At 47.0% G+C, this 12777-nt stretch overlaps 1 protein-coding gene across 1 annotated transcript in view; it reads left to right on the top strand.

Annotated features, from left to right (window-relative positions):
• Nucleotides 1–4268: 4268 nt before the first annotated feature.
• The window catches only part of LOC111141373 (chromosome segregation 1 like), a 48026-nt gene continuing 39517 nt past the window's right edge, over nucleotides 4269–12777 (top strand). The window contains exon 1 of the mRNA XM_022493866.1: nucleotides 4269–4408. The gene's annotated coding sequence lies outside the window, so the exon portion shown is untranslated. The remainder of the gene's footprint in view (nucleotides 4409–12777) is intronic.

The raw sequence follows: 12777 nt of genomic DNA, 5'->3' as shown, positions 1-12777 counted from the left end.
CTGGCAGAGACTGTAGACCTACACTCGATGCCAGCCAGCTTCCTTCGCAATTAGCATTCAAAGATGGGAAACTGTTAAATCATTACGGTTGTTCTCACCAGGACTGGAGGAAGATCTTTGTCTAGGAAAGCAGATTAGTATGATCAATTACTTGTTGCTGCAATGGTAAAAATATATCTTTTCCCCCAGTGTCCTAATAACATACCTTTCTCAATAGACTTTATTCATATAGGGCATTTCATTCAACATTCAGTAAATACTTATGGAGCAAGTGCTGTGTACTAGGTGCTGGGGGCACAGCTGTAAATGAGATAAATAAGGTCCTTGTTCTAAGAGAGTCCTAATAGTCTAATAGTCTAATAGAGTTAAGGTGATGGCAGGGAGGGGGAGCAATTAACAAAGACAGTTGCAAAGTGATAAATGCTATGAAGAAACAATGATAGATTGAGGCTAAGGTTGCCAGATAAAATACAGGACACCTGAGTCAATGTGAATTTCAGATAAACGATATATGACCTTCTAGTAGTATGTCCCATGCAACATTTATACTAAAAAATCATTCATTGCTTTTCTGAGATTCACATTGAACTGAGTGTCCTGTATTTTACTTGCTAAATCTGGCAAACCTAGGTGCCTGGGTGGCTCAGTTGGTTAAGCGTCTGGGGCTCAAGTCATGATCCCAAGGTCCTGGGTTCAAGTCCTGCATTGGGCTCCCTGCTCTGCAGGGAGTCTGCTTCTCCCTCTACCCCTTTCCCCCTGCTCATGATCTCCCACTCTCTCTCTGTCAAATAAATAAATAAAATCTTTAAAAAAAAAATCTGGAATCCCTACATGTCGAGTGATTGGGTGTGGTGAGTGAGCAATTTTCAGACAAGGCCTCTCTGCGGAGGTGGCATTTGAGCAGGACTCTGGATGTATAAAGGCAGCCAGTTACTCAGGGGTGTAGAAGAGCATTCCAGGCAGAGGGAAGGGCCAGTACAAACACTCTGAGGTGGGAATAAGCTTGGAGCTTGGAAGAACAGAAAGGAAGGCCAGGCAGCTAGGTTGAGTGAGGGTGGAGAGTGGGAGGGAGGAAGGCGATGAGGTCAGAAAGGTTGGCAGGGGCCAGAACTTGAAGGGTCTGTGGACTGAAGGAAGAGATGTTGAATAATTTTACAAAAAATTACACCCAGGGGTGCCTGGGTGGCTCAGTCGTTAAGTGTCTGCCTTTGGCTTGGGTCATGACCCTGGGGTCCTGGTATTGGGCCCTGCATTGGGCTCCCTGCTCAGTGGGGAGTTTGCTCTCCTACTGATCTCCTTCCTTACTTGTGCTCTCTCTCTCTCACTCTGTCTTAAATAAATAAATAAATAAATAAAATAAAAGTTACATCCATGACCCTTTCAAACAGAGCAATTTTTGCATTTTAATCTCGGGAATTGCTCTTACATGTTCATAGCCAGGGTGCGGTCAAAGATAAAGTTGGACATCGTTAAAGAAGTAAAAACAGGGCTGGGGCACCTGGGTGGCTCAGTGGGTTAAGCCACTGCCTTCGGCTCAGGTCATGATCTCAGAGTCCTGGGATCAAGTCCCACATCAGGCTCTCTGCTCAGCAGGGAGCCTGCTTCTCTCTCTCTCTCTCTCTCTCTCTCTGCCTGCCTCTCTGTCTACTTGTGATCTCTATCTGTCAAATAAATAAAATCTTTAAAAATAAATAAATAAAAGAAAATCCTTATTTAAAAAAACAAAACAAAAGAGGGGCACCTGGGTGGCTCAGTGGGTTAAAGCCTCTGCCTTCGGCTCGGGTCATGATCCCAGGGTCCTGGGATCGAGCCCCGCATCGGGCTCTCTGCTCAGCGGAGAGTCTGCTTCCTCCTCTCTCTCTGCCTGCCTCTCTGCCTACTTGTGATCTCTGTCAAATAAATAAAATCTTAAAAACAAAAAAAAGAAAAACAGATTTCATTCAGATACTCACAGTGCGAGAGAGAGAGTTGATTCTGACCGTGCAGAAGGGATTGGGTATTTTATTTTATTTATTTTTTATTTTTTAAAGATTTTATTTATTTATTTGACAGAGATCACAAGCAGGCAGAGAGATGGGGGGCGGGGAGCAGGCTCCCTGATGAGCAGAGAGCCTGATGCGGGGCTTTATCCTAGGACCCTGAGATCATGACCTGAGCTGAAGGCAGAGGCTTAACCCACTGCGCCACCCAGGTGCCCCTTATTTTATTTTTTTAAGATTTTATTTATTTATTTGGAGAGATAGAACATGTGAGCATGTGAGCGGCAAAGGGAGAGAGAATCTCAAGCAGACTCCTTGAGCCGGGAGCCAGATGCAGGACTTGATTCCAGAACCCTGGGATCATGACCTGAGCCGAAGGGTGCCGCTTCAAAGACTGAGCCACGCAGGCATCCCTGATTGGGCATTTTTTTTTTTTTAAGATTTTATTTATTTGTCAGAGAGAGAGAGGGAGAGCGAGCGAGCACAGGCAGACAGAATGGCAGGCAGAGGCAGAGGGAGAAGCAGGCTCCCCGCCAAGCAAGGAGCCCGATGTGGGACTCGATCCCAGGACGCTGGGATCATGACCTGAGCCGAAGGCAGCTGCTTAACCAACTGAGCCACCCAGGCGTCCCCCTGATTGGGCATTTTAAAGGAGGAGGAGGGAATTGTGGAGAGTGAGGGCCAAGGTGAAAATTTGAAGTGTTGGTCGGTCAGTAGGTGTAAATGTCACCCGGCCTGCTCTGTCTGCTAGCTAGCAATTATCAAGGATAGGCTCCCATCTGTCCCCAACACGGAGAAACAGGCTTCACCTTTCTGATTGTATTTCAGAGGAATGGCTTTCAGGTCATTGAGAAAGACAATCCTGAATTGAAGGAGATATATCTACATCTCAAAGGGACAGAAGGAGGATTCACAATTCTAATCCTTTTTAGTAAATGCTCTAAGAAAGGAAGTTTGGGGCCTATACTCTGGTGTAGACTAGAACAAACAGTAAATTCTCCTGGCGACATTGAGCTTTCTCAAGTAGTTGTGTTTGTGTGTGTGTGTGTGTGTGTGTGTGTAAGCGCGCATTGGGGTGGGGGTGGGGGCCACTGGGGTCATCCTAGGATCAAGGCCTTACACTGCTAGAAGCCATGTTCACGTTTGGTCATCTCTTACTGCAGAGGTTGGGACAGAGTCATGATGTGCTGAGTGTGCTGCAGTTCTCAGTGCCTGTATAATTCTGTGTTCTTATAACATTTGTTCCCTCGACCGATAACCAGATACACGCCTTTCAGTCAGGGTAGCAAGCTAGCAGTTGGAAGGGATGGGCTCTGAAACAGCTGGGCCTGGGGCTGCTGGTGGCTGAAAGTGAGGGCTGGGATTTCTGTAAGTCCTCATTGCTTCCTGTCATTGTCACCCTTTATGAATCATAAGATCCTACAGGCTCTACCTCTAGAGTATATCCTGAAGCTGTCCACTTGTCTCCCTATGCACAGCTACTCACTGGAATCCGGGGCATCGTGGTTCCACCTCTCTCTCCAGGCTCCCTGCTTCAGGCTCTTCACCCCCACCCCCATATACTCCATCCCACACAGCAACTGGTGGGCCTTTTAAAGTGTAGGTTTGGATGCCTTGAGAGTGAGACCTAATCTAAACAGGGCTTAAGAGGCCTACATCTTCTGGCCCCTGCTGGCCTCTCTAACTTCATCTCCGGCCTCTCCGCACTTCATTAAGCCCCAGGCCAGCTCACTCCTGCCAGAGAGGGAGCCCAGGCTGTTGACAACCCCTCCTCCTGGAATGCTCTCCAGGAGGATCTTGACACAGCTGTCTCCTTGTTGAAATTCAGGTCAAGCGTCACTTGTTCAGAGGTCTTCTCTGACCAACCAATGACCTTCCATGTCACTGCCTGTTATCTCACCGTTTTAAATTTTCTCGTAGGGTATCAAGATCTGAAATTATCAAGATCCGCCTCTTCCTCTAAAAGCGGCACTCTGCGAGGGGCAGAAAGTTCTCCTCGGTCTGAGAGGTTATGGACGTGACTTTGAGCAGTTCGTTCAACAGTTAAAGAAGACCTACTACGTGCCTCCCTGCAGCCCTACATCAGACTAGGTCGCACTCCGGCGGCCACTCGCTGAACCAGCGTCGGTTCTCAGAAAATGGGGATTGTGATGCCCCAACCCGCGGTCTGAGCCAAAGGGCATTGTCGCTTGTGACGTCAGCGCAAACACAGAGCCGGTCGCGATTGGCCATTCGAGCCTGGGTGGGGCCTGAGCGCCCCTGGCCCCGCCCCCCGCCTCTGCCCCGCTCACGCATGCGCCCGGGCCGCAGCCTCGCCGCCGCGCCATTTTGCCGGGGTTTGAATGTGAGGCGGAGCGGCAGGAGGGGTGGGTAGTGCTGGCTACAGTCCGCGGCTGAGAGTCCCTTCTCCGTTCGCGTATCCCCAAGAGGTGAGACCCGGTGCGTGCACGGCCTAGCAGGGTGGCCTCTAGGGACCCCGCTGAGGGAGGGATGCCGCGCTCCTGACACTTCCGAGCGCTGGGAAGCAAAGACCGCGCCTCTGGGCGAGAGCGGAATGCGGGCCGTGCTTCGGGCGGTGCCCTTGGGCGAGGTCTTTGCCTGCGCGGACGGGTCTCGCCTAACCTCGCGGTGTCCCAGGGCTCAGGTCCAAGCCTGTCGGCCCCGGGGCCTCCGAGGGGCGAGGGCCCCCGAGGCGCGGCCTAACGCGAGCCGCGCGAGCACCCGCCCCTTCCCCCGCCAGCGCCGCGCGGATTGGCCTCACCGCCGCCGGGCTGCTCGGGAAGGCCGCCTCTCATTGGTCGCGCCCGCGCGTCCGTCCTCGTCGATCCCGGCCACCCGCAACGTGAGCGGGGTTCCGCGGCGAGGCCTGTCCGGCCGGGCTGCGGGGCGGGAGCCGGCCGCCGCCCAGACGGTCTCTTCCCCGGTCCCCGGGACTCACGTTCTGATCGGAAGGGGGGCCTTTAATCTCCCTGTGCCTCAGTCTCCCTGACTGTAAGTGGGCGTCGTGATCTCACTTTGCTGGGTTGTTTGAGGGTTGCATTCTAGTCCATGCACCTGCCCAGGGATGTAGGGTCCCGCTCTCCGGGGGAGACGCGAGAGTGTGGTAGTTCGGAGGCATGAGCTTTGGAATTAACAAGGCCTGGGTTGGTTCCAGAGTTGGCCTCCCTGGGAGTGCGGTGTAGGGCTAGTCGCTTCATCACTCGGAGTCTCCCCATTTCCTTATCCGCAAAGTGGGGTTGAAAACCATCTGCTTCGCAAAGTGGCGGTGAGGATCCACGGAGTTACTACCGTGGTTTGCAGAGTCCCACCCGAAGCGACCCAAATGACCACCCAAAGCCACTGCTGACTTTCTGTTTTCTTAAATGTTCCAAGCTCGTGCCCACCGTAGAGCGTTTGGGCGTGCCTTTCGTTTGCTCGGAAATCGTTTATATCAGAGCTTTGCAAGGCTGGGTCCCTGTCCTTTTAAGTCTCGTGCCCCCTTATACCTTCTTTGGCCAAGTTCTCTGAGGACTTCTTTCAACTTTAAACGTAATGGCATTTATCTTTAAGTAGAATTACTTAGCGTTGTTCATTGTCTTTCTCAGCTGCTGGGTTGTGAACTTCAAGAGCAAGGACCTTGCCTGTCCTGTTGAGGGCTACATTCTGGTGATGAGTGCTTACCACGTGGTAGATGCACAAGTGTTGTTACTCCTTGGAGGCAGAGAAGGGGCACTTTTTACTCTTGGATCCCACCTGTGTACTTTTCTCTTCCCCTAAGCCCCCTCCCCATAGTTGGAATTTTTTTTTACCTGTGTGTGTGTCTCCACTATCCGCACAGTTCGTGGGATGCTTGATTCACCTTATCTCCCTCCAAGACACTTCGACTTCTTTCTACCAGTGCAAGGGAGTTTTCTCTTCCCATTTGGTTACTTTGATTTCTGCTACTTGGAGGCTGGGACGGAAGGTTTCCTCTACAGGTTCGGATGTGCTTGAGAGCAGTACTCTAGCTTTGGAATTAGTTTGTTCCTTCATTTGTCTAATAACTACAGAGCATCCCACTCTGGGAATACAGTGAAGAAACAAAAAAAGATAAGGTCTTTTCCCTTGGGGAACTTATATGCTAATGGGAGAAAGAAACTGTAATACAAATAAATGAATTAGGTAATTTCTCTGGGGGCACCTGAGTGGCTCAGCTGGTTAAGGGTCCAGCTTGATTTTGGCTCAGGTCGTGATCTCAAGGTTGAAAGAATGAGTCCCGTGTCATGCTCTGTGCTGGGTGTAGAGTTTGCTTAGGATTCTCTGTCCTTCCCACCTTCTTTCTCTCCCCACCTTCTCTCGGTCTCTCACTCCCCTCCTTTCCTCCCCCTCTCAAAAAAAAATTTTTTTTTTCTCTAAAGAGGTGATATTTGACCCGAGATCAGCCATGGAAAGGTAAGGGGACAGAGCATTTTAGGCAGAGGGAATAGAAAGTAAGTACAGAGGCTTGAGGACAGGAACAGACTTAGAATACTGGAATATTGGAGGAAAATCCAGTTTGCTACAGTAGTGTATGAAGGAAGGAGAGGCATCCAGGGGCCAGATCATAGGGTTTTGTAGACAATGTATAGTTTAGATTTGATTCTAAGTGGTCTGTTCCTGTGATTAGATTTGGGAGGGGTGCGGGGTATATTCTTGATATGTGTGTGCTAGATAGTTTTCATTTATTGGATCTCTTTCCCTTTCTCCAGATGTAAGGACTCAGGAATGGTTCTCTAATGTGGAGGAAATATCTAAGGAAAAAGCACAGATCTTGGCTCAGCTTATGTCACAGATGTCTGTGAGATGGCCTTGGAAGGCAAAGTTTTTGGTCCAAAAGTCTTCATCCATAACTGAGGGCCTGTGGGAAGAGGCTAGACATAGGTCCAGCCATTCATTCAACAAGAAGAACTTGGAATTTAGATAAGTCTGTCATCACTGATTTCTTGTGGTACATGTGTTTTCTTTTTTAACTGAATTGGTAGGGATTTCCAAAGATCTGTGGGAAAAGTAACGTATCTCATATAAAGGCAAAATAATGAATTTTCCATTTCAAGTTTGAATCTTTATTTTAAAATCAGTAACACGGGGTGTCTGGGTGGTGCAGGTGGTTGAGCATCTGCCTTCGGCTCGGATCCTGATCTCCCGGTCCTGGGATTGAGCCCCACATTGAGCTCCCAGCTCAGCGGGAAGTCTGCTTCTCCCTCTCCCTCTGCCTTTACCCCCTGCTTGTGTGTGTGCTCTCTCTCTCTCTAATGAATAAATAAAATATTTTTTAAAAAATCAATAACACTTTCTACACTTACATATTGCTGATATTTTCAAGAGTCATAGTACTTTCACCTGTGGCCAAATTAGATAGCTTAATTAGACATTGATCTTGCCAATATATTGTGAATACCTGTGGAATATTCTCTAAAGTTACCTGATTTTTCACGCTTTCCCAAATGTGGGTTAAGCTTATAATTTTTTTTTTTTTTAATTTTATTTATTTGACAGAGACACAGCAAGAGAGGGAACACAAGCAGGGAGAGTGGGAGAGGGAGAAGCAGGCTTATTTCCCACTGAGCAGGGAGCACTATGAGGGGCTCGATCCCTGGACCCTGGGATCATGACCTGAGCCGAAGGCAGATGCCTAACGATTGAGCCACCCAGGTGCCCCACAATTTCTTTTTAAAGATTTTTTATTTATTTATTAGGAAGCACCACAGCACAAGTGGGGGGAGGACAGAGAGACGGGGGAGAAGCAGATTCCCCACTGAGCAGGGAGACTTACGCAGGGCTGGGTCCCAGGACCCTTGAAATCATGACCTGAGCCAAAGGCAGATGCTTAACTGACTGGTCCACCCAGGCACCCCTACCATTTGTTTTTTTAGACGTTATCACTAGGGAGATATAAAAAAAAGGCTTGTTGACAAATATTACTAAACTCAAGGATCTATGTAGTATTTTGACTTTCGGGGATTGCTGCATGCATATTTATATGTCCCCATGCACCCCCACTTTTTTTTTTTTAATTTACAAATCGTCCTGCTTAGTACCTAAATTTTGTTGTTTTAGGGTTGTTCTATCATGTGGTCTTAGAGTCATTTGTCCCCACCTCTTCCTGTAGTCACAGTCGATTGATCAGAACAAACGTGTAGAATGATGGAATGTTTTTGATGGAAAAAATTAAGGGAGTGCAGCTTTTGAAAATAGTACAAGAAATATGTGGTAGATACCTATCACTATTGTAAAGCACTAGGGAGACTGAAGTGAACAAAACACAACGCCTGTACAAGAAAGCAAAGTGGTATGCCTTACAAAATTTGGAAGTTTGGAACTTGGAAAAATAGAGTAAGGGAATGGAGAATAACTGGGATGGGTCCTCGTTTAGCTAGGATGGTCCAGGAAGGCATCTCTGAGAAGAGATGACCTTGGAAAGAGACCTGAATGAAGTGGGCAGTGAGCCATGCAGCTCTCCAGAGTCAGAGCTGTTCAGGCAGGTGGAAGAGTAAGTGGAAAGCCCTGAGACAAGAGTACAAGCACTGGCATATGTGAACAGTAATATAGGACGAATTTCAGATTCACTTCTTTCTTGAAAAACTTTTGAATGAACAGACATTCATTATGGTGGGTAAGTTGTCATTTTTTTATCTTGCAGATGTAAGAGTTCCCATGTTAAGTTGGGGCTCCTCATAAGTGACCCTTGAAGAATAGTCTGTAATACACACTGAGAACTCCTATTTTACTTAGTTGAACGACATATTGACTCATCCTTGAGTTCATTCAACAAATGCTTACTGAGTATCTTCTGTGTGCAAGGCACGACAGAGACAAGACATACAAAGTCCCTGCCCTAAGGAGCTTACAATAAGGATGACAAGTATATCAAAAATATTTCAGATGATGGTTACTGCTGTTAATAGTGTAATGGGGGGGTACCTGGGTGGCTCAGTGGGTTAGGCCTCTGCCTTCAGCTCAGGTCATGATCCCAGGATCCTGGGATCAAGCCCTGCATTGGGCTCTCTTCTCAGTGGGGAGCCTGCTTCCCCCTCTCTCTCTGCCTGCCTCTCTGCCTACTTGTGATCTCTCTCTTTGTCAAATAAATAAATAAATAAAATCTTAAAAAAAATTTTTTTTTAAAAATAGTGTAATGGGAACAAGATAGATTGTAATGGTAGAAGGCCTTTTTGAGGAGTTGGCAGTGGGCTGACAGCTGAATGATACCCAAATTAAAGGGAAGAGCATTATTACAGCTTGGAGAACAGTCTCGGCTGGTTCATCCAACAGAGGGAAGGCTTTTATGGCTTGAACTTAGAGCCAAAAAGGAGCCTAAAGAAGGTAAATGAGGTTGAGAGGTGTCAGATTACCTGGGATTCTGCCCTAGTAGAGTGTGGATTTTTTTTTTTTTTTAAAGATTTATTTATTTTAAAGAAAGAGTGCATGTGTTAGAAAGAGTTCACACATGGGGATAGGGGCAGAGGGAGAAAAATCTCAAGCAACTCAAGCAAACTCCTCCTCGCTGTGGAGCCCGACTTGGGGCTCGATCTTATAACCCGTGAAATCATGACCTGAGCTACAATTACAAGTCGGTTGCTTAACCAACTGAGCCACCCAGGTGCCCCAAGAGTTTGGATTTTTTTAAAAAGATTTTATTTATTTATTTGATACAGACATAGCAAGAGAGGGAACACAATCAGGGGGAGTGGGAGAGGGAGAAGCAGGCTTCCTGCTGAGCAGGGAGCCCATGTGGGGCTCAATCCCCTGACCTTTGGATCATGACCTGAGCCGAAGGCAGATGCTTAATGACTGAGCCATCCAGGCACCGTGGATTAATTTTAATATAGATAATTATGAGGAATATAAGAGATTTTATGGAGATATGTATAGTGCTTTAAGAACATAATGAAGAAAGTTAGTTGGGTGCCTGGATGGCGTTGAGCGATTGGGTCTTGATTTCTGCTTGACATAATCTCAGGGTCCTGGGATCGAACCCTGTGTGGGATCTGAGCTCAGTGAGGAATCTGCTTAAGGATTCTTTCTGTTCCTCTCCCTCTGCCCCATCCCCTGCTCTCAAGCATGTGTGCTCTCTTTCTCTCCCTAAAGTAAATCAATCTTTAAAAAAAAGAAAAGAAAGTTAATGAAATGCAGTATTACTGAGGAATGTATTAAACTCAACAGGATGGGGGTTCCTGCATGGCTGTCGGTCAAGTGTCGGGACTCTTGATCTTCGCTCAGGTCTTGATCTCAGGGTCGTGAGATCAGCTCCTGCTTTGGCTCCATGCCCAAAATATTTTTATTAAAAAAATAAAGGAGGGGCGCCAAATAAATAAAATCTTAAAAAAAAAAAAAGAATATTGGCTTCCCTTATGATAGAAACGTTTTCCAGTTAAAGAAAAAATAAGCAAGGGGAATCCGGATAGATTCAAACAAATCATTCTCCTCGGAAGTTTGTAGTTTTGGCTGTGGGCGGGATCTGCTGTACAAGCACAGCATTAGGTATGGCCCTTACCTATAGCATTAGCTGACCGCCCCTCCAGTCAGGGTGACCTTTCTGCGCTAACCCCAGTGTTTCCACTCTAGTTCAGTCCCCTGTCATTATTATTTCCCCCTGAGAGATAGTTTTAGTTAATAGGAAGAGCGTAGAGTCAGACTCATTTGAATCTGATTTTTATAACTATGTGTGATTTGGGGCAAGTTAGTTAATCTCTCTGAGTCTCCTTGTATGTAAAATGGTTATCATATGAAATGATATAAACTGTACAAAGCATCTGCCATTGTGCTCTTCCCCCAATTTATATTTTTTAACTTTTTTTTTAAGATTTTATTTGTTTATTTGACAGACAGAGATCACAAGTAGGCAGAGAGGCAGGCAGAGAGAGAGGGGGAAGCAGGCTCCTCGCTGAGCAGAGAGCCCGATGTAGGGCTCGATCCCAGGACCCTGGGATCATGACCTGAGCCGAAGACAGAGGCCTTAACCCACTGAGCCACCCAGGTACTCCTTAAATTTTTTTTTTATTAACATATAATGTATTATTCGCCCCACGGGTACAGGTCTGTGAATCGTGAGGCATAACTTCACGGCACTCGCCATAGCACATACCCTCCCTGATGTCCATAACCCCACCACCCTCTGCCCCATAACCACCCCTCCAACTGCAACCCTCAGTTTGTTTTGTGAGATTAAGAGTCTCTTATGGTTTCTGTCCCTCCTGATCCCATCTTGCCTTCCCCCAATTAAAAAAAAAAAGTGTCCTAACATCTTCACTTGTTCTTCCCAGCTCCATTCTGGAAATCATTGCCAGCCCAACGTTCATATACTCCACTTTCTTTCTTTCTTTCTTTTTTTTTTTTTTAGAGATTTTATTTATTTATTTGACACAGAGAGCTTACAAGTAGGCAGAGAGGCAGGCAGAGAGGTGGGGGAAGCAGGCTTCCGGCTGAGCAGAGAGCCCGATGCAGGGCTCGATCCCAGGACCCAGGATCATGACCCGAGCCGAAGGCAGAGGCTTTAACCCACTGAGCCACCCAGGCGCCCCTCATATACTCCATTTTCATTAAGTTTTTACTCATTTCAAAAATCCTTTAGTGCCTTCCTGTTGTACATTAAGTCATGAAACTCTTCAGCAAGCTATTGAGGAACCTATATGATTTGATCTCAGCCTCCAGTTCCTCTGTTCTCCAAAGGAGCTATGTATTCTTCCTGTTTCTTTGCTCACACTAGTTCTTGTATGAGATGGGTCTTCATTCTACTTTACCTTTCCAGTTCTATGTATCCTTCAAATTTAGCTAAAGACAGCCTCTTAGAAATCTTGGCCCACATGCAAATGTAGGCCAAGTGACTCTCTTAATAACTTCCTAGCAGTTAAGTTACTGTTTGTGATTCATTTGGCACCTCTACTCTAGAGAACAAACATGTGTCAGGGTTTCTTTTTGGGTGCACATACTGTGGATTATGCAACTTTCCTGTGGGGTGCGGGGTAGCACTGTGCAATCAAACACATTAATATTTCTTTTTTTTTTTAAATTTTTTAAAAATTTATTTATTAGGGAAAGAGTGTGTGTGAGAGGGAGAGAGAGCATATGAAGGGGGGAAGGGGGAGGGTCAGAGGGAGAAGCAGACTCCCTGCCGCTGGGGCAGGGAGCTGGGGGCCGGGAGCCGGGAGCCGGGAGCCGGATGCAGGGCTTAGTGCCAGGATTCCAGGATCATGACCTGAGCCGAAGTCAGTGTCTGAACCAACTGAGCCACCCAGGCGCCCCCACATTAATATTTCTTTTCTTTTCTTTTCTTTTTTTAATTTATTTATTTGACAGAGATCACAAGTAGGCAGAGAGGCAGGCAGAGAGAGAGAGAAGCAGGCTCCCCACTCACTGAGCAGAGAGCCCGACGCAGGGCTCGACCCCAGGACCCTGGGATCATGACTGGAGCCGAAGGCAGAGGCTTTAACCCACTGAGCCACCCAGGCACCCCCACATTAATATTTCTTTTTTCTTTTCTTTTTTTTTTTTAAAGATTTTATTTATTTATTTGACAGAGAGAGATCACAAGTAGGCAGAGAGGCAGGCAGAGAGAGAGGAGGAAGCAGGCTCCCTGCTGAGCAGAAAGCCCGATATGGGGCTGGATCCCAGGACTCTGAGATCATGACCTGAGCCGAAGGCAGCGGCTTAACCCACTGAGCCACCCAGGCGCCCCCACAATATTTCTTAAGTAAAAAAAGTTTATATGCTAAGTTAAATACTTTATTTATAGCCTTAATCACTTTGGGCCAGGTTTTGCTGCAAAACGAGTTTGTCAAACTTTAAAACAACAACAACAAGGGGC

Source organism: Enhydra lutris, unplaced genomic scaffold (genome assembly GCF_002288905.1).
Source record: "Enhydra lutris kenyoni isolate GAN:26980312 unplaced genomic scaffold, ASM228890v2 scaffoldscaffold6, whole genome shotgun sequence".
Taxonomy (NCBI): Eukaryota; Metazoa; Chordata; class Mammalia; order Carnivora; family Mustelidae; genus Enhydra; species Enhydra lutris.
Note: the sequence above shows the minus strand (reverse complement) of the source record. Positions and strands in the feature narration are given on the sequence as shown.